The sequence below is a fragment of the Balaenoptera borealis genome, assembly GCF_965194805.1.
Source record: "Balaenoptera borealis genome assembly, chromosome: 5".
Classification (NCBI taxonomy): Eukaryota; Metazoa; Chordata; class Mammalia; order Artiodactyla; family Balaenopteridae; genus Balaenoptera; species Balaenoptera borealis.
The window spans coordinates 67,889,204-67,911,305 of record NC_138862.1 but is presented as its reverse complement, the minus strand read 5'-3'; the positions used below and the strand labels follow the sequence as shown (position 1 = coordinate 67,911,305).

The 22,102-nt window shown below is 40.8% G+C and overlaps 1 protein-coding gene and 1 long non-coding RNA gene across 6 annotated transcripts in view; one reads left to right on the top strand and one right to left on the bottom strand.

Moving 5' to 3' along the window:
- LOC309630149 overlaps positions 1–22,102 on the top strand; it is a 118,082-nt gene that overhangs the window by 87,303 nt on the left and 8,677 nt on the right. The gene's annotated exons all lie outside the window — the stretch shown is intronic.
- The window catches only part of CD86 (CD86 molecule), a 76,410-nt gene that overhangs the window by 48,046 nt on the left and 6,262 nt on the right, over positions 1–22,102 (bottom strand). The gene's annotated exons all lie outside the window — the stretch shown is intronic.

Below are 22,102 nucleotides of genomic sequence, written 5' to 3'. Positions count from 1 at the left end.
TATGTCTGACTTGGTTTCCAGTCTCTTCTTGGAGCAAATCCCTTTGGGCCCTCATTGGCGGAGAAGCTTCTTGCCTAACACTGCCTTCCTTTCGCTAGCTGTCCTTTTCCTCACCCATTTGGGAGCACAGTGTTTCCACACAGCTATGAGGAGAGCAGCATCAAAGATGCCTAGGTACGAAGAGGAAATGTCTAGGCAGATTCATAGGGAGCAGGGGGATGCTTTTCTCCACTCCCCAATATTGTAGGTAACTAAAGTCTTAAAACTGAGTCCATTCCCCTCACTTGCCCAGAAGAAGGAGCGTAACATGGCAGTAGTAATTAGCTTTTCCAGTCTCCCAGCAGCAGGTTTGTGTATGAGACAGATGCCCAGTTTTCCTAGTCATGTCTAGAATTGGACCTTTCTGAGTCAAGAAGCACTGCTTTTTCAAATTATCAATGGTTTTGGAAACCATTTTCCCCCTTGTGCCAAAAAGTTCCTATGGGTAAGTATCATGCAAAGTTTTACAAGTTCCTCTCTCTGAGTCTGTAAACATCCAATCAAGGGTTCTGCCTGCCATGAATAAGACCCACAGAACTTACCAAAAGGCAGCCATGCCAATTCCGGCAACCTAAGGGAGCCCCTTCCTGTTCTCTCAGAACCAGAATCATGGTCAAAAAGAGAAAACCAAAGTTTCAAGGGCACAATCTGAGGGACATTCCCTTCTCCCCATTCCATGTACTAACCCTACCCTGGTGCTTGGAATTCCCAAATTACTCATTCCTTGGGTAAAGGCATTTTTTTGAAAGCCCCTGTTAAAATGCAAATGCTGTCTGGAAAGGAGAAATGTCTTTTGTTTTTAGCTATTAAGAGTTAAGTTTGGGCTTCCCTGGTGGCGCAGTGGTTAAGAATCCGCCTGTCAATGCAGGGAACATGGGTTCGAGCCCTGGTCCAGGAAGATCCCACATTCCGTGGAGCAACTAAGCCTGTGCGCCACAACTACTAAAGCCCGTGCTCTGCGACAAGAGAAGCCACCGCAATGAGAAGCCCACGCACCACAACGAAGAGTAGCCCCTGCTCCCTGCAACTAGAGAAAGCCCGCGCAGCAACGAAGACCCATCGCAGCCAAAAAATAAATAAATTAATTAATATTTTAAAAAAAGTTAAGTTCAAGTTAATTTATCTAAATAGGAAATGGAACTCGGAAAGAAATCATATTCATGAAAGGAGGGAGAAGAACAGGGAATGGGACCTTTCCCATTTTGATGGGGAGACAGAAAGTGCTGGACACTTTTCTTCTTCTACATATATTCAAAATGGTGTCTCTCTCCCAAACCTCAGCCTAAGTATACTCTGATGTGCAGCTCAGAAGTTCTCTATATCAGATTCGAGATGAGGATAAGGGTCTAATAAAGGGTTATATGCTCAGCCTAAGGCCTATCCATCCTTCCTGACCATGAAAGGTGAAGTGTCCCCACTTGCTTGGACTCTGAATGACTCCAGGAAACTCCCCACCACCTCCTCGCTTGTTTAGACATGTTTGCTCTAGTTCTGTGTCTTCACAGCTTCAATCTCCTGGCCCAGAGACCCCTAAACTCAACTCCCACCTCTATCTGATTTTTCTTTTTAATAAATTTATTTGTTTGTTTATTTATTTTCGGCTGCGTTGGGTCTTCGTTGCTGCACACGGGCTTTCTCTAGTTGCAGAGAGCGGGGGCTACTCTTCGTTGCGGTGTGCGGGCCTCTCATTGCGGTGGCTTCTCTTGTTGTGGGGCACGGGCTCTAGAGCACAGGCTCAGTAGTTGTGGCGCATGGGTATGTGGGATCTTCCCGGACCAGAGCTCGAACCCGTGTCAGTGGATTCTCAGCCACTGCGCCACCAGGGAAGCCCATCTGATTTTTGAAGCATGGTATCTGAACCTTGATTTTTCTACTAAGGAATCTAGCTTGGCTCACCCTTTCACCTTTCATGTCCTCTCCCCTCCCACCCTAGCCTCAATTTCATGAAATCCAGTCCTCACCTCCACCAGGAGGGGACATCTGTTATCTGGGGATATCAGAGGAACCAAAATATCAAGCTCAAAGACATAGTTATTGAACAGTGAGCTCAATCACAAAGAACCATTTCTTCTCTTCAAAGCACTGTTGCTATACGGTAATTTTTTAGTGTGACTATTTAATTAGCACTGTTTTTCCACTAGGTTAGAAGCTTCAAGAGGACAAGGACCATGTCTTTTATGCTCCCTGTTATAAACCCGGTACCTAGGATGTAGGAAGCATTCAATAAATGTATTTAGAACACACAAATGAGCAGGGATTTGAAAAAGCTTCCATTATACACAGGATAGCTCATGTAAATAGAGTTAGTGGTATCTGTAGCAGCAAACAGAAGATATAAAACTGTGAACTTGTGCAATTAAATTGACTTATTTTAGTCCAGAGCCTGAGTCCCAAGATTGAGGTTGGGAGGAACAGGTCAACTCCTCAGTTATTATAATTTGAGAGGAGTGGGAAGTTCCCTTGGCCAAAAATTATTTTCACCTGTCTCTCCAGAGCCTTAAATAACTGTTAGTGGAGTTGCTATTTTAAGCCTATTTGCAAATGCAAATATGTTCATGGTATACAGAACACGATAAACCACTGCCTGGGCTCTCTTTTGACCTCGGACTATTTCTTTCCAAATAAGCTATTGGTCTCTGGTGCCAGAAGGGGCCAATATTGGGATGGGGCACTTGGATGGGAGGAAGAAATGGGCAAAGGTTTCTGGACAGGAGAAGGGAAAGGCCAATCAAGAAAGCAGAGGCCATTTCAGAGTGTGTAAGTTTTGTCCCCGTCCTCTGGACTTTCTACTGGCACAAGGGGCTCAGTCAGGGCTAGCATACTTGGACAGCTTCTCCTGGAGCAGAGCTGCTTGTAGCCCCCAGCACTCCAAGGCCAAGAGCGGCTGCCAGTTGTTTGGTAAGTGGTGCCGTCTATTTCCTGCCTGTCATGTCTCTTAGCTCACCAAAGCAGACAAAGGGATCTGACTGGAAGAGACACGTTTCGATAATGTCCCACCTCCGACGTAGCCAGTCTGAGAATCAAGCCTGATGGTCAAAGGTTTTAAGCACGTACCCCTCACCCCTTCTTACCCACTCCCTTGTTGGCTGTCAGCCCCACCTCTGAACATCTGCCCCAGATGCAGCTTGATCCCATACCATGCTCCCCCAGGCATACAAGCTTCATAAGAACATACCTGTCACAAATGCCCATCCACTGCAGCTCCCAGAGACCAGAGGCATAAGCCCAGTGGCATTCCCGAGGAACACAGAAGCAAGGTATTAAGAATAAATGAAGAGGAGCCTTTGTGAGCTCCCCATACCTCCTAACACTCCTAGTAGAGAAAGAATGTCAGGGCTGAGGCTAGATCTCAAATGCAGAAAGGGGAACTGACTAGAGAGAAATAACACCACAGACAGTGGCAGTGTTCTCGCTGGTTCCAGATAACTTCTGCTGACAGGTGGGCATTTCCACTGATGAGAATGACTACAAATGCACTCCTGAGAGCGAGTGACTGTAAAGCCCTGAGGAAACCCCCCAAAGACAGCCCCGCCACAAACATGGCAAAGACACCTTCCCTGACAGATTACAGAGGTCCACAGGTAAAGAGTCAGCTCAGTTCAGCAAACGTTTTACTGGGCAGCTATGTGCCAGATGCTGTGTCTGGCTCGGCCGGGTTGCAGGAGACAGTCCTCAACGAGAGAGAGCAGAGAGACCCAGTGTTTCAACTGTCACCTTCCCCACAAAATCATTCACTGAGTACCACTCCATAGATCCTGCGAGAAGCCAATGAGCCTACACAGCCCCTATTTTCAGATTACCCTAATCTAATCCTAATTGTCGTAGCCTAGAATGTTTCTGTTACCTTGGTTTGCTATTCCTGGAAGCGGATGGTACTCTTGAGTCTGGGGAAAAGTCACAAGAAGAAGTACGAAAGCATGTGAATTCCAAGTGGATTTTTCCAAATCCAGTGCTTAGGCAGAAATAGGCCTCACATATATAATCCTGCCCCAAACGCATAGCTTCTTTTTCTGACCCGATCAGGCCCTACAATGCCCTCTGCTCAATTTTGGGGGCAATTATGTGCCTCTGAGTCTGCAGCTCAGGAGAGAGGCAGCCCCCTCTGAGCATGCCTCCCCGCCTCTTGGAGGCTAGCTGTGCCCTGCGAGGCTGGAGAAATTAAGAGAGACAAAGTGAAAACTGCTTGATGTTGTCTGGGTGGAGGAGGTCCACCCAAGCAAGGGCGTGTGGTGCAGGGGAAGTAGTGCGGGTTTGGAACTGGTGGTCAGCCCAAGGGCAAATCCTGGCTTGAGCCACTGGACCCTGGGCAAGTTATTGAACGCCTCCCAGTCTCAGTCTTCTCATCTATGAATTGTGACTAGTAATAGCTTCCTTGCCACGTTGTTGTGAAAAACAAATGAGGTCTTGCATGTAAATCACCCGACACAGAGCATGCTATGCGCTATTTAGTCTTCATTACTACTTTCCTATCTTCTTTTTGGACTTTCCAATTCTCACTTTGACCTTTCCACAAAGATCTTCCTTCTATCACTGGAAAGGTGATGATCATTCTTCCCCACTACTTCCCCTCAGCCACTCTGTGTACATACCTTGGAAACGTCATCCTTTATTCGAATAGGCCCCACCTGGGGTTTTCCTCTGGATTTTACAATCATATAGTTTTTAATTTGAAAGGGTCCATTTGGTTTCCTTATTGTAACACATGAAATTACCCCACCTATCAGAGCACAGGAGACTAATTCACATTCCACTTACTCTTCAACTTTTCTTCTCTTCCTTGTACTCAGCAATCAAAATATAAGATTGACTAAATTGGAAAGTCCTGCTATCAAAACATTTGGAATAGTATTTCCCAAACTTCAGTCATTCTAGGTACTAGTACCACTTCATACCCATGTAAAATCCGTACTATTCTCTGTAAAATATTTTTCTCTTAACTTACTTTAAGTAAATTTATTTTAAAAGGAAGCCTTATGTCAATACTAAAAATTTTAAAAAGCAGTATCATTTGCCATAAATAAAGGATGAGTAAAAATAACACGTCACACTGGACTTTGGAATCACAGAGACCTGTGTCCAAACCCCAGCTCCAATAGTTAATAACTGTGTGTTCTTGGGGAAGTTACTTAACTTCTCTGAGCCTTAGTTTCCTCACAGAAGTAATACTAAGTATCTTATAAGCTTGTTGTGAGGGTCAAATAGGATGACATATATACATATATATACATGGTACCTAGCACAGATTCTGGCATGTAGTAGGTCCTTTTTTAAAAAAGGATTTTTGTTTTTGTTTTCTTTTTTCCATGTCCCTTCTTTCATCCATTTATTTTAGTTCTTGCTTAGAGCAGCCTCCTCCAAAGCTGTAACACAGAAGTGCAGGGAGATGAGACAGGCAGCAGAAATAAAGGATGATACAGTGTCATGGAATTCTCCTACTCTATGACTTAATTTGAGTTGCAGGGTTGTTTAAGGGACCTCAGAAGTCGTTCCATTCTCTCACTCAAGTAACGACCCCCCTCGATATCATCTCTGACAGATGGATGTCCAGTCTTTGCTTTTTCACTAATATTAGAAAACTCACTACCTGATAAGACAGTTACAAGACAAAGATCTTCTTCAGAGAAAGACAAATACCATACTATATCGCTCATATGTGGAATCTAATTTTTAAAAACGATACAAATGAACTTATTTACAAAACAGAAACAGACTCACAGACATCAAAAACAAACTTATGGTTACCAAAGGGGAAACATGGGGGGGAGGAATAAATTGGGAACTTGGGATTAATATACACACACTACTATATATAAAATAGCTAACCAAGAAGGACCTAATGTATAGCACAGGAAACTCTACTCAATATTCTGTAATAACCTATATGGGAAAAGAATCTGAAAAAGAATGAATGTATGTATATGTATAACTGAATCGCTGTGCTGTACATCTGAAACTAACAAAACATTGTAAATCAACTATCCTCCAATAAAATTAATTAAAAAAAAAAGACAAAGGTCTTCTTTATAATAATCCCAAATCTCCCACTCCTTACTCCTCAGCCCCATAAGTACCATCTAGTTGTCCTTTACATGTTTTCTAGAACTACCAGAATATATGTATGTGTGTGTCTATATCTACATCTAAATCTATATCTGTATCTATATCTATCTAGATATAAAATCCTCCAAATAGTCAAAAGCAGATATTATAAATTTCCTTAATAGTCTCTTCTCTCAACTAAATATGGTCAGTGTCCTCAACTGTTCCTCATATGATTTGGTCTCTAGAACCCTAATCAACTTGGTGGCTCTCGCACTGGCACCCATCTCCCTGAGTTTGTCAACTGTCTCTTTGCTCACAGAATGAAAGGGGCAGTGACAAGATCACTTTTGTTAATGAGTCAGAGATCAAATTAGCCTGTAAATAGTTGCATCGGGAGGTTGGCTGACCATGATTTTTTTCACATGTCGAGTCAGATCACCACCCTCTGGCCCCATCTTGTTTGTGTATCAGTATTTGGGGCCAGCGTTCAGCCAATTGAAATTACTCTGAATCCCACGTATGTCATCCATTGTAAATTAGCCATCCCTCCAAGCCTGTGCCACTCGAACATCTGATAAGGAGGCCTTACCAAGGGTCATCAGAGCCAAGAACAGATAGGGTTCAACAGTGATGGTGGTCAACAGTTTCAAATGCTAAGAAGAGGTCAAACAAAATGAAGATCAGTTCCTTGTGTTTAGCGAGGAGGAAGTTGCTGGTAACCTCAGAAACCTGCCTTCTGTGTGGGGCTGCTTCCTCCACTGCCTCACTCCCAGATGTTCTAAGGTCTGAGGAGGCCAAGGCTACCAGGGAAGCAGCAGGAGGGGAGTGGCTTATAGATGGTGGCTGAGTGGAGGAAACAGATCCCTTCCCTATGTCCTTGCTCAGCTTTGCTCAAGAGATGTTCCTCTGGGACCACATCGTTAGGGTCCACTCTGGGAGGCAAAGCTAGAAACCTGTGGTATTTGGAAACAGCCAAACACTTAGCTGAATTTTCCAATTCCATTCATATTTGTTGCTTTATATAAATGGCTTCCTGTGGCCAGTGGTCAAGAGGCACTCTAAAAGTATTCCAGGTGGTGGTTCTGATACTGGACAAAATAGTTTCCACAAATAATTGTAGAGAAATGATTTATTGAAATGTTAATTAGTGTTTGTTTTCTGAGCTTCCTTGACACAGAGATTTTTGCAGAGAAGAAAGCAGAAGAGACCTAAAGTCAAAGGCACTCCTGGACTTTTGTGAAAGCCCCTGGAAAAGACAATACAGGTGCCCTAGAGGGTGAGAGATAACACAGAGAGTGCTTTTGAGATGCGGAAGGAAGGGAGAGAGGGCAGAGGGGCACGGGGCCCATGTGTAGCGGGAATCAAGCACCCCTCTCACTGCTCCCAAAGAGACAACAACCTCAGGGGCAGTGGCTCATGCCTAGAGAGCCAGCGCCCTTGGCTCAGGTAACCCAGCCTCAGTAGGTGACCTCATTCCCCACCGTGGCGTGGGGCAAAGAGCTGCCAGACTTCACAGACCACTGTGGGCTAGAAAGTAAGGCTGCCAATGGCAACCAATACAGACTAGGACTTCCACCACTTCTTAGGCACCAGGTAAACTTCCTGAATTCTGACTGGGCCACAGGAGGAGAAGGGCACCCCTGTATGATCAAGATGGAGTCTCCTGTCCGACTGGCAGAATGGGGGCTCAGAGTTGGGATTAAGAAATAGGAAAAGTGATCATCTCTTACACACTTGGATTCATGGACAGAAATTCATAGCCTACACATGGTATAATCCATGCAGGGGGCCCAGGATTGGACTGTAAACACAGTTTCTGAATTTTTCTTTATTTAGAAGTGATGCAGCCTAGGGCTGGGTCCTGTTCTTCTTCCCAGCCTTGTCGCACAACCTCTAATAATGCAGGATGGTCAGCCGCCCCAGCATCTGACTCTACTTTTAATGAAACTCTGCTGGGTCCACAGACAGGATTCCCTGACACCACCTGAGAAAGAGCATAGAACATTTGCTATGACATTTGCCTTTTACTGCTGTTGTAAAATTGTATTTTTAGAACCTTCCTCCTTAAAGCATAAACACACTAACCACTGAGAGAATGAAAAGACAAGCCACAGACTGGGAGAAATATTTGTCAAACACAAATCTGATAAAGGACTGGTATCTAAAATGTACAAAGAACTCTTAAATCTCAAAGATAAGAAAAGAAACAACTCAATTTAAAAACGGCAAACGATCCGATTATACAAAGTCACCAAAGATATACTGATGGCAAATAAAGCATAGGAAAAGATGCTCAGTTTCATATATCATTAGGGAATTGCTGATTAAAACAACAGCGAGCTACTAACGACATACCTGTTAGAATGGTTACAATTCACAAAACTGACAGTACCAAGTGCTGATAAGAATGTGGGGCAAAAGGAACTCTCATTCATTGCTGGTAGGAATGCAAAATTATATAGGCGCTTTGGAACACAATCTGACAGTTTCTTATAAAACTTAACATAAGCCTACCATATGACCCAGCAGTCATGCTCCTAGGTATTTACCCAAATGAATTGAAAACTTATGTCCACACAAAAACCTACACATGAATATTTACAGCAGCTTTACTCATAATTGCCGAAACTAGAAGCAACTAAGATGCCCTTTAATAAGTGAATGGATGAACAAACTGTGATATGTCCGCACAATGGGATATTATTCAGTGATTAAAAAATGAGCTATCAAGCCACAAAAAGACATGGCAGAACTTTAAATGCATATTGCTTGATGAAAGAAGCCAGTTTGAAAAGCATACCTACTGTATGATTCCAACTAGATGACATTCTAAAAAAGACATAAACCATGGAGACAGTAAGATCAGTGGTTGCCAGGGTACTTGAGGAAAGATGAATAGGGGGAGCACAGGGGATTTTTAGGGCAGGGAAACTACTCTGTATGATACTGTAATGGTAGATACAGGTTATTATAAATTTGTCAAAAGCCATAGAACACAAAGAGGGAAACAAAGTATGGACTTTAGTTAATAATAATGTATCAATATTGGTTCATTAATTGTAACAAATATACCACAGTAATGCAAGATGATAATAATAGGGGAAACTGTACAGCGTAGGGGGTATACGGGAATTCTCTGTATTATCTGCTTCATTTTTCTGTAAATCTAAAACTGTTTTAAAAATAAAATCTATTAATTGAACACACACACATGCACACTCACCACATGCAATGATTCCTGGTAAAGCAACCAAATGAACGATGTGACATTTTAGAGGGCTTCTAGACTAGTGGGTAAGAAATTAGCATGAATTTCACAGTCCAGAGGTTCACTTCTCCATGTTGCACACTTATCAGATGCCATGCATAAAATGTTGCAGTGAAAAATCTCCAGTTTTGTGGTTCTGCCCTCTATTTTGACATTTTCTGCATCTTTCTGATGCAGAGCCATAGATTTTTATGTCAATTCCTTAGGTAAATTAAAGAAAAAGCCCCCGTTGTTTTCTAAGGGCCAGATCAATTAAAAAAAAATAGCTTTCAGTTCCATGTTTCTGGAGGAACATTCTTAGAAATAAAATGTTTCTTTTTTCTTTGAGGGGGAGATACAATCTTGACCTACATTTAAAATGGATTTTATATAGTTAAGCATCAGTCTTTTTCTCTGAGCCCAAATTCTGCAGCCTCGGTATTTATATCCTGCAAGTGGGTCGACAAGGTAGGAGAGACCCTCACCCTTACAACCTCTAGCACGGGCTCCCCTCCTGTCCTAGGCTGGCTTGTTTGGTCTCCCTAGCTGCCCTCCTTCTATTCACTTTCTCATGATGCAAATTCACACCTATCATTCATGCATGCTAAGAAAGAGGCCATGTGTATTGTTTCTTAACTTGTATTTGATCAGCTTCTGAACACCGAAACTAGGACCCAGTGATACACTTTTGCCTAGATGTCCTCTAAGAAGTCAGAAAGGCAAGAGGCACCAACAGTTGTTTTGCAAGATTCTATCAAGTGAATACAAATCATTCTTCTTTCAAAATCACACGGTGGCTTAATATTCAGCAGCAAAATACGTCTATTTGGATTGAAGATTACATTAGCATATATTGAAAAGTAGGTTAAGGAAAAAAACTGTCGAAAGGGTAAGCGTCAGGGTACGTGCATTTTAGAAAAAGAAGTACTGTTGTACCGGAGATGGCGGTGGCCTTTAGATGAGCTCTAGTGGTCTGGGTGAGTGAGGAAAGGGAGGAAGATGGAGCTGGGGGCGACAACCCCAGCATGCGAGGAGCCGGCCATCCCACACTCAGGGTCTGAGAGGCCTCAGTGGTCTGGTGGAGACAGGGCAGAATGGGGTGGCAGTGTGCTACGACACACCCAGAATCAGGAGTTTCTGAGAAGTGTGATATCTACAGTGCGGTGAATGGAGATGCTTCCTTGTTTGTCCCCATGGAACAAGGCCCTTCACTGCGGGACAGGCCCTAGGGACCAGCGGGGAACTGGACCACAGGTCAGAAACAAGGTTAAGCCAGAGAAGAACGGCAGCTTAAGGGAACCAAGGAATTCACAACTCAGTGCACAGAGACCAGGATTATACCAGCAAGATCACATCCAGAGCATCCGTCCTGCCTTGCCAGCCTGCTGTGTGTACAAACACCTCCTGGAAGGGCTGGGCAGAGCATCAAGGCTGGTGTCAGAGCATACATGGGAACTGGTAGTAACTATAGACTCTAGTGACATCCAAATACACACATTTTATGCTTCACCTGTGTTCCCACTGATCTTTGTATCTCAGTTAACATTTCCCATTTTTCAATAATTCTTAAAAATCCACAGATGTAATTGCACATTGGAATTTCTACTTTTTAATTTGCCTTCATTCATCAACAAATGCTTAACCAGCCTTGATTAAGTACAGGCCCTGGGCTGGTCCTGGGATCCAAGGTGAGCAAAAGCAGAGGGTCCCTGTCCTCCCAGATCCTGCAGGTGAGTGCAGGACACCTACGCAATCTAATAATGTCAAGGTACTTGCCACCAACTGATTTTCAACATAAACAACTTCAGTTACATATGATGTCCTAATGATCAAATACCATCTTAAAAGCATGAGGCAGATTCTAACTAGATCACGTAGGCCACGGTTAAGAAAAATTTCCCCAGGCCCTCCATCTCAAGGATAGGCTCTCTGAGAGATAGTTCATATTTTAAATGGTCACAGTGTCTGCATGACCATTAGTCATGGGTGGAACAATTGAGAGAGCTCACTTGAGGGAGGGGTAGACTCAGTGATCCTTAACTAATTTAATAATTCTATGCTCTAGCTATTCAGTCAGGTTTACGATACAATTTTACAATCCCAGGACTTTCTCTGATAATTTACTCAAAAGATGGCCTATTAGTTAACAAATAACAAAATCACATAAAATCTTTCCAAGAGGAAGGAAATATATACAGTGGCAAGTTTAAAAATTGATACAATAAACTGCCAGCATTGGTGATGGAACCTTTCAGAATCTAACAGTGAATATCTGATTCCAAACTTACATCCTTTCAATCTTTAGCATTACCTGGGAACATTAAACCTCAGTTCAGAAGAGTGTGCTCTCTGAATTTAAAGGGGCCCCTTGCTTAAGAGTATGCACTTACGCATTCTGAGAAACTGTCATTTCTTTCACAAAGCGTTTGACATTTGCCATTTCCTTTATAACCTCGGTTAGAAGAAATAAAATGAGGTAATCTTCTAAACGTAAAAGATGCTAGAAAAGTTAAGTCCATGTATTTTTTCCTGTGTGTGCAGAGGAGGGAATATAATACATAACAAAACTGACACATTTTAATAAATGGCAGTATATTTCAAATTTAGGGAAGCACAAAGACCTGAGAAAGCACCTTTTTATGCAAAATATTTATATAGGAGTATAAATAAAATGTGCACTACAAAGTAAAATAAAATAGACTGGGGCATACAGAACACAACTAATATGACTAAGCTTGTTTAAAAAAAAAAAAAAAAACCACTGGATTTTTTAAAGCTTCCATTTCACAGCAGGGTTGAGGGAGGGGGTACTTCATACCCAAAGGCTCACTTCCCTGTGTCATCTTTGTAACCAAAAGCAATGCACATAAGACTTCTGTGAACCCTTAAAATACGTATTTGTCAACTTGAATTTGCAATTTTCAAGTTGGTGGTGCAGAACCATAGAAGTGTAATTTTTGCAGTTCCCTTCACACACCTTTATCTGGAAAATTCTAAAGGTCCACCACCACGCAGAGGTGTTGCTATATGAAAGAAATTTTCCAGTGAAACAAGTTGTTGCTCTTCCTACTCTGCAGCAATGTTAGTAAAGCTTCCTTTGAAAAGTGCCTTAAATAGATTTCCACATATCTGGTTTAAGACTGAAAACAATTTCAAATAAGCCTTGCTCTGGTTAGCTACAGCTTTAATGTGAGGAGTTGGAATTTTTAAGAAGGACAGCATTTGTAAACCAGTTCCATCTTCATGTTTCATGGATTGAAGACAGAATATTGTATCTGTCGTCACACTTGAGTTGCATTTTCACTGTGCATGGCCTATTTGCATACAAACAAAAGAGATTATTTTTAAAAGAGGTTTTCTGTGTTTTTGTTTTGGTCCTTTGGGATGACTGTGGTAAGACGGGACCAAGCCATTTTCATACCTTGGATTTCACACGTGTTTAAGTGACCCCCTCACTTCCCCTTCCTCCCCACCCACTTCCAATTCAATGGCGGTCAATGTTAGGATCTTTGTCACCATTTGTCCGGACTATTGCAGCAGCCTCCAGGCTGGTTCCCTCTCACTATCCTTTACCCTACCATTATCTTTCATCAAAAACAATCTGATTATGAAACTTCCTTGCTTTAAAGACTTACTCCCTGTTCCTCATGGGCAGAAGTCACACTTACTTAGCAAGACACATGAGGCCCTTGACAGCCTGAATCCAAGCTTTCTCTTCTGCTTTTATCAGTCAACTCATATAACTTACCCTCTAGTCACACTTGAACTGTTCACTATTCCCTGACCCTCTCAAATCCTTTCAAGACTCTTTTGCCTTCTTTGCCTTTGCACAAACTGTTCCTTCTGTCTGGAATGCCTTTCCTGCCTTCTCTGTCGGCAAAATGCTCCTCTTCCTTTAAGATCCAGATCATTCCACAGTTCACAGCTGAAACCTTTTTTTTTTGGCCGTCCTTCCCCTCCTCTTTTCACAATATCTATATCTTCCTTGCTCCCACATCATATTACTTATTCTTCCATTATAGCTATTTCCTCATTGTGCTACAATCTCACTGCTCATATGGCTCTCCTGCCCTGAGTTCCACAAGGGCAAGGGACATGTTTCATTCCCCTTTGCGTTCCTGGTGCTTAGCAAAGGAACAGGTCCAGTAAATGTTATTAAAGTTAATATCTGTTAGCTGATTGCTTATAAGCTAGGTGCTCTGCTAAGTACTTTAAATCTGTTACTTCATTTAATCTGCACAACAAACATACAAAGTTTTACAAGTGAGGGAACGAAGTTTCAGAGAAGTTAGGCCACTTGCTCAGGGACGCACAGCTGGCAACCTCAACGTTTTAGTGGTATATAGAATTGAATCTGTTTTAATTTCTAACATCATACTATGTGACTATCATTAGAATGTCAGATGTCAGCGTACTTTTTTGGTGTGGTTTGGCACTTTTTTGAGTACATGTCTCTACTCTGCCCCTTACTAATTTTGTGATGTTGAGTAACTTACTAAACCTCTCTAAACCTCAATTTCCTCATTTTTTTTCAATGGGGAAAATAATACCAGGCTCACACGGTCGTCGTAAGGATCCAGGGACAACACCTACGTAAGTTCCTAGCCCTGTCCCTGCTCGTCTCAGCCGTCACTGTTCCTTCCTACTTCGAGCCACGCATTTCATATTCCTCCAGAGTTCACTTAATCCTTACCCTCTGAAAAACTGAAACTATTAAACCTTTGAACAGATGAAGAAACTGAGACTTAGAGAATTAAGTAACCTGCCCAAAGTTCCTTTAAGCAGATGTTTTTCCTAAGGCCCCCCAGAACTGAATGAGCCCCTGATATCAATAACTAAGTAGTGTTTAAAGGGATCATTCGCCTGTATGTGTGAAAATTCAGCTGGAGGCATTAAAGAGCCTGGGTTTGAGCCTCTTTTCCTTTTTTTAACTTTTATTTTCTGGCAACCACGAACACTTAACAAGCCAGGGAATTCTCTTGGAAATAAAGTCTTGGGTGAGCCACTGAATGGGCACATTAACTTTTCTACTCCCTACTGTCTAAATTCTCCATGTTCCTCAAATTTCCGCCTTCTCCACTGAGCTCTCAATCAAGTTCTCCCCTCGCTCCCAATCCACTTCCTTCCAACCCCCAGGGGAAGATCTTGGGAACGCTCCCAACTCAGTCAGAAGAGAAGAAGATAAGTGGCCTCTGCCTTAGGATCTGGCTTCCTTAGGGAAGTGTCTTGCTGGGTCCACACTTTCAACCCCCTTAGCTTCTGTCTCCCAGCTCTCACCTGTCTTGTTCCATCACTCACTTCTGTTATCTGAGGGTCTCAAAGGTGTTCTATGTTTGCCACTCTTGACTTACGAGTCTGTACCCCTCTACTAGATGACTTTTTACCTTGACTTCATCCTCCTTAGCAGAGCAATGAAATCCCTATTTCTGCAATCCCACCAATCTAGAGGTAATCACTATGACTATTTTGACGTATTTGCTTGCTATCTTGTTTCTCTGCATTATTTTCTTTATAATTCCATAGCCTTATGTTTTCTTCTGTCATCAAGAAGTCATCATCAACTTCACCTCACTTTTAGTTTACTTAACCATTCACCTACTATGAAAAATTTAGGTTGATTCTTATTTTTCATTATATTAAATAATGGTGTAATAAACATTTTTGTGCACAAATCTGTTAACATCCCTCATTATCTAATTATATAGATCCCTAAAGGTGAAATTATTAGAACAAGATAAATAAGCATATTTTTATGGTAAAGAAAAATGATAGTTTATATATCTTCTAGAAGTAGAAGTGTAAATTTGAATATGTTACCCATGATGACTAATGAGCAAAAACATCTTTATAAATTAAAAGCACGCAAGCAGAAATAAAATATTTGAGGTCCAAAAGGCTAAAAAGGGGGTTTCAAGGACAACTTCATGAAGACACTCACTTGATTACCAATCACAGGACAGGGTTTCATTTTAATGTTTTTGGCATCCTACCTCATATAAATATATTTTAGGTGGCTTTTTTGTTTGGCTTTCACCTTATTCACTTGCATTGAGCCTGGCCTTCTCTTATCTATAATTAGGAGGTCTATTATAGCAACTTTTGAGTTATAGGTAAAAATCCATTTGCTAGAACTGAGTCAGAAAAGGCAGAGCCAAAGAAATTTAAGACTTCATTTAAAAGATAGGAAATAATAGATTTTAAAGAAAAGAATGTGAAGCCTAAAATATTTCATTTTCACAAGACTTTACATCCATTATAAATTCTTATAGCCCTCATAGCATTGGTAAGTACCAGTAGCCTTATTTTACAGATGAAAGCATTGAAGTTCAGGGAGCTGGATAGCTTCCCCAAGGTGACTTCGCTAATAAGTACAAAATTACTTATTAACTAGTTATTATTTGACACCAGCCCGACTGACTCAAAACGCTGGCACTTATCTAAGACACAATACTACCTACAGACAAACGGAAAACAGACAGCTTTGTGCTCCTGGGGAACCTCACACACTTCAGTCATAAAAATAACACCACATTTAATATATTTACCACTAAGCTGAGCTCTTTCAGGACAGAAATCATATTTGCTCGTCTTTGGTATATTTCAAATGTGTGGCATAGTGCCTGGAACAAAGGTGCTGAATGAACTGAAAAAATTACTTAGAACATAGAGAAATAGGCAGTGGCCAAGTTTGCTTGTTATCTGCATTTTTAAGGCTCTTGATACAGCGTCTTAAATTGCTTTCCAGAAAAGTTATAGCCATTCACAATCCCACAGTCAGTAGTATATGAAAGTACCATTCTTCCTGTATACTCTGAGCATTAATACCCCCATCCCCTAATGAAACATAAATTATTAATTTGATAAATGAATATATCTCATTGGTGTTTGCACTGGCATTTCCTTAATATTTAGTGAAGATGAAAATTTTGTCTTTTAAAATTACATTTTAAACTGTTTATTTTGAAATAATTAAAGATTCAAAGGAAGCTGAAAAAAAGTGTACAGGGAGGCCCTATATACCCTTCAACCAATTTCCCCCAATGGTAATGTCTTGTATAACACTAGTACAATGTCAAAATCAGGAAACTGACATTGGTTTAATCCGCAGAGTTTATTCAGATTTCACCAGTTTTATGGTTTATGTGCACTCCTCTGTGTGTGTGTGTGTGTGTGTGTGTGTGTGTGTGTGTGTGTGTGTGTGTAGTTCTATGCAGTTTTATCACACGTGTAGATTCATGTAACAACTGCCATTATCAGGATACAGAACTGTTCCATCACCACAAGGCTCCCTGGTGCTATCCCTTTGTAGCCACACATAACCTCTTCCTTTCCCCACCACCCCTAACTATGGCAACCACCAACTTGTTCTCATCTCCGTGATTTTGTTGTCTCAAGAATGTCATATAAATGGAATCACACAGTAGCATTTTGGGATTGGCATTTTCACTTAGCGTTATTCCCTGGAGATTCGTTCAAGTTTCTGTGTGTATCAGTAGTTCTTTCCTTTTATTGCTGAGTAGTATTTCATGGTATATGTGTACCACAGTTTGTTTAATCATTCACCCAAGGAAGGACATTTTTTCCCCTTAGTTTTTGACTATTAACAATAAAGCTGGTATGAATATTCATGTAGTGTTTTTTGTGTGAGCATAGGTTTTCATTTCTCTGGGATAAATGCCCAAGAATGCAATTGCTGGGTTATATGGTAAATGTATGTTTAGTTTTGTAAGAAACTGCCAAACGGTTTTCCAGAGTGGCTGTACCATTTTACAGTCCCAGCAGCAACGTATGAGTGATCCAGTTTCTCTGCATCCTGCCAGCATTTGGTGTTACCATTATTTTTTACTTTAGCCATTCTGATAAGTGTACGATAATAGATCACTATGGTTTTAATTTTCATTCCCATAATGGATAATGATGTTGAACATCTTTTCATGTGCTTACTTATCATCTGTATATCCTCTTTGGGGAAATGTTTTTATGTCTTTTGCCCATTTTGTAATTGGATTACTTGTTTACTGTTTAATCTGATAAATGAAAACATCTCATTTGGTGTTTCTTCAATGTCTACTGAAAATGAACATTTTTTTGTTATTTGTATATTTTAAAATCACTTAATTATTAATGGCATTGGATTGCTTTTGTCACTTCATAATTGTTGTTTTCCATTCCCAATTAGATTATAAAAATTGTATGTTGGCTTTTTCTTCTGTATCCTCCATACTGCCTTAAAACTATCAGGTTCTTGATAAAGATTTATTGTTTACTTGGTTGAAAATAGTTGTAAGATGGAGATGATGATCTAGGTTTATCTTTTGGGTACTTATTTATTTCAGGTTTTACCCCATGGTTATTTCCTGGCTGCTATTGACTAATTCATTTATTTCGCTAAATGTTCATTTAAAAAAATTTTATTAGATCTTTTAGTAGAGTCACACCTGATTAATTTGATCCCCAATAATATAGAAGTGTGACATTTGCATTGCTTGGCCAATAATATCCTGAGGCTACAGAAGGCAAATTTTAGACTCACTTTGACTTCAAAGCTTTCTAAGACAACGCTTTAATACTTCCCTATTCCAATTCTACTATGTTTTTTCCTGCTTATTGACCTAAGCTATAATGATCCCCCAAATTCCACTCAGGCTTGTTTTTTCCTTTACATCATTAGATTCACCACAGTCTTACAACATCCCCCTTACAACATCAGATTCATCATAGGGTTCATCTCTGAGAAGCTTTGACAAACACATTTCTTATGGCTTAACAAAAGAGAATGGAATCTATGTCAGTACCAAAAATCCAACATATAAAATGACAGCTGCAGAAAGCAGAGGAGACTCCAGGTCTGGCCGATTGACTCTAGGATGTCTCCATGTGGCCCTTTATGGACAGCAGAGGTGAGTTTGGTTCAGTGAAGAGGTCCCCTTTCATCACCTAATGTTTTGTGGGAGTGATCTATCTGCTGTCTCTGTTCTCAGCTCTCTAAGATCTACCCCCTCTACTCAGCTGGGAGTGCTCCGCAAAGGTCACCACTGACCTCTGGAGTGAAGTTTTCAGTCATTCTCCTACTTCACCTTTCTGCAGAATTTGACACCGTGACTACCCTCTACTTTGTGAAATATTTTTCACCTCTTAGCTTAGGTGACCTAATCCTTTTTTGGTTCCTCACCAACCTCTCTGAGATACTTACTCACAGTTTCTTTCTCTGGCTATTTGCACTTTCACCAAAGGATTATGTACACCCACCAAATGTATTAGTTTGTTAGGGCTGTGATAACAAAGTACCACAAACTTTGTGGTTTAAACAACCCTCCTTCTGAGGGTTTTAAGGGAAGGATCTGTTCTAGGCCTCTCTTCTTGGCTTGTAGATGGCCATCTTTTCCAAGTCTCTTCACATGGTCTTCCCTCTATGCATGATTCTGTGTCCAAATTTCCTCTTACTTTTAAGCATATTAGTCATCTTGGATTAGGGCCCATCCTAATGACCTCATTTTAGCTTGATTATCTCTGTAAAGACCCTATCTCTACATACAGTCACATCCTGAGATACCATTAAGAAGAATGGTACTTTCATATACTACTGATTGTGGGATTGTGAATGGCTATAACCTTTCTGGAAAGCAATTTAAGACTCTGTACCAAGAGTCTTAAAACATATAAATTTTGAGGGGACACAACCAACCCTTAACCCTTAGTCCCTAGAGTCACTTTTTCTGTATCTCATGTGCTCAGTGTAGAAATTTGGTAAATATGCTTTGTCTTTCCATGGACATGTCCTCCTCTTTTTTTAAACTGAAGTACAGTTGATTTATAATATTATGTTAGTTTCAGGTGTACAGCTGTCCTTCTCTTTCTTGCGTCTCTCTCCTCCCCTGGTTCCTATGACATCACTTTTCTCCTGCTCTGTTCCATTCTCTCTAGTCCCTCCTTGGTGTCTACTGTGGACTCTTTATCCTCATCTACCTCCTTAAATGTCAAAATTTTCCAGCTTCCATCCTTGGCTTCTTCTCAATTCACCATCCCCTCTCCCTAGTGATCTCACCCACAACGAGAATTTCAACTATCACCCATACTTATGCTGAAGACTCTTAATGTTTTCTGCAACCCATACCTCTTTCTTGATCTTTACACCTGTATATCCAGTTGCCTACTTGGACATCACCATCTAGCTGCTCCAAAAGATCTCAAATTCAGCATGTTAAAAAATGAATTCAACTTCTGTCCTCTTTCCCCTGGCCCAAACCCAATCCACTTCCTATATCCCTCATTTTGTGAAGGATGCCACTATATACTTAGATGTCTCCTTCCAAGCTCCATATCTGTCAAAAACCAAATCCTATCAATTCTAGTGTGTAAATATCTCCTAAATGCATCCTCTCCTCTCTCACCCTACCATAACTGCCCTGGTTTCATGTCCTCAACACCTCTCCTTGAATTAGTTTCCTATAGTCCTATTAGTCTAATAGTTTCCTAAATGATTTCCTTGTTAACTCAGTTCTGCACTCTGCTGCCCGAGGAATTTTTAAAGCAAATTTTATCATATTTTTGCTTGTTTATGGTTCTTCAAATGTAGGCTGTGACTTTAGGATAATCACAGTGGATGCCTGGGCTCAGGGCAGGGGGGAGAGAGTGTCCTTGTTCTGACCCCTCCCAGTGTCCACCTCATCCTCTATGAGTACTACTTGTCAGGCATCTTCTCACAGCTATACCTGCAATTCCCCCATGCACCCCATTTGTCTACTTAATTACCCAGACCTTGGGTGTTTAAATTATGTTGACTTCCCATGAAGCCCACAGCTGGTGGTCTAAAAAGCCTCAGGAGGGTCTCTGAGCCATCTTTTCTCTCCTGTACTAGCTCTTTGCTCCTGGCTTCATCCTTGCATCTAACTTGGCTCTCGGCTTCCCTACCCTCATCCTCCTTTCCAGCATTTGGCTTCCCACTGTGATCAAAGTCATTTCCTGGAGGTGGCTGGTCTTGTCCTTGGGCTCTGCCTGTTTCATTGTCAGCTCCCCTGGGAGCCCAGCCTAGGGTTGTCCTGACAGGCTCAGAGGGGATTGAACACTTCTGCTGGGAAAAATCTTTCCTGAATTCTAGTCCTAGCATTGACATCAAGTAGCTGTATCATCTTGGACAAATGACCTCCCTTCTATTTCTTAATCCTAACAGTAATAGTAATAAACAACAACAATAATAATAATCACTGAGTACTTATCGCGACAAGGTTCTAAGTACCTTACGTGGATTATCTCATTAAAATCTCACAATTATCTTATCACAATTATCCCCATTATACAGTAAAACACTAAGGATTTCAATTGTTAAGCAATTTGTCCAAGGTCACACAGCTAGAAAGTGAAAGAATCCAGGACAGAAACACTAGCACTTTGGTTCCTAACCATGGCCACTTAACCCCTGCACTGTTCTTTCACCGTGCAGCTCACTCCAGAGCCATGAGATCCATTTGTAAAATAAGGAAATGAACACTCTGGTCTCTTCCACATAGAATATTCTATGAAAACAGGCTTATCAGGATCTAGTGATTTATGGGTAGAGTGAGTATATTTTGAGAAGGAGTCAAGTGACAAAAAAGTTAAACACAAAGGGCCAAAGCCCTAACAATGGAGCTCCACAAATTATGAGTGATCACATACCACTAGACAGCTGACTGCTTTTCTGAGAGAAGCCAGCTATTGGTTACTTTTTCTTAAATATCTAGTTTTATTTTTCTGCCTGCAGATGTGATCCAAGTTCAAAAGCACAAGTAGAAAATAAAAATCATCTGTATTTCTAATATTGTGTGTATAGAGGTATCATGTATAAAAGTAGTAGCAGTGTACATTCTGTTTTTTTCTTATACAGAATACATTAAGAATTGTTCTACAATACAGTTTTTAATGATTGCATGGTATTTCATCATGGATGTTCCATAATTAACCAACTACTTATGTTTAGATATTTAAGGTGTTTCTAAGATTTTCCCTATGAGAAACAATGGCAAGAAAAATATGCTTGCGTCCTTACAATAAATTCCTAAAAGTTGAACTACTTGGTTAAAAGGCGTATACATTTTGCTTTTGGTATGTATCACTAGATTATTGTCTAGAAAGATTATATTATCATCAACAGGTAATAAGGGTGTAAATGTTCCTCCCTCCTTAGAAACACATAGGATTCTTACTTGCTTGCTTTTCAAACAAAATATTTGCCAAGTTGATAAAAGAAAAATGACATTTCACTTTTAATTTGCATTTCTTTTATTTCAGGTAAGACTAAACAGTATTGGCCATTTATATTTTAAAATTTCCTGTTCATGATCAATTTTCAGGCACTGTGAAACAAAGAGAATCTTAACAAGAACAGTGTAGACAGTGGCCTGTGGTTCTATAGACATCTGCAGGCAGTGTTAGCATAAGGTACCACTTCTATGGTTCCACAAAAATTATATATTCTGAAATTGCTCACTTCATACATGGGTAACATTTCAAAATTTCACTGGAGGGAAAAGGAGTCTTTACTTGGAAATTAAATTCTAATCTTCTGAAATAAAAGCAGCAAAGCTGTCTACCAAACCAGTAAGCACTGGATAGATGAGGGCTACGTAGATTTTCAAAGAACAATAATAAATAACCAGTGACCCCAGCTGCCACCATCCAAGAGAAGGGTGGATGTGACTTCTTCCAGTAAGTCACTGCCATGGGGGCCTGCCAGGACATGGAGAAACCTTTTGGTACAGGACAAAGTGAAAAGAAAGATTTTTACTCCTTATGACC